This window comes from Nilaparvata lugens, chromosome X (genome assembly GCF_014356525.2).
Source record: "Nilaparvata lugens isolate BPH chromosome X, ASM1435652v1, whole genome shotgun sequence".
Taxonomy (NCBI): domain Eukaryota; kingdom Metazoa; phylum Arthropoda; class Insecta; order Hemiptera; family Delphacidae; genus Nilaparvata; species Nilaparvata lugens.
In genome coordinates, this window is record NC_052518.1 from 91,746,740 (window position 1) to 91,747,037 (window position 298).

The following is a 298-nucleotide window of genomic DNA, read 5'->3' on the forward strand; positions in this document are numbered from 1 at the left end:
TTCTAGTCCTCGGCCTACGGCCTCGGACTTGAAAATCGATTTCGAGCCGGAGAAGTCTCATTTTCGGTCCTAGGTGCGAAATATACTATTACATTCATACTCCCTGATTGTAACACAGATGTGTTGTGATTGGTCAAGACTTCGGGGATCTCCTCAATGGATGACCTTCGAGTCTGGACGCTCCTTCAGGGGATAGTTATAATCTGTGGCAACGCCACGTAACGTTGGATAAGGAGACTAGAGTGAGAGTGTTTTAGTGATGCGATTGACGAGGAGGAAAGAAGAAGGAGTAGTCGAG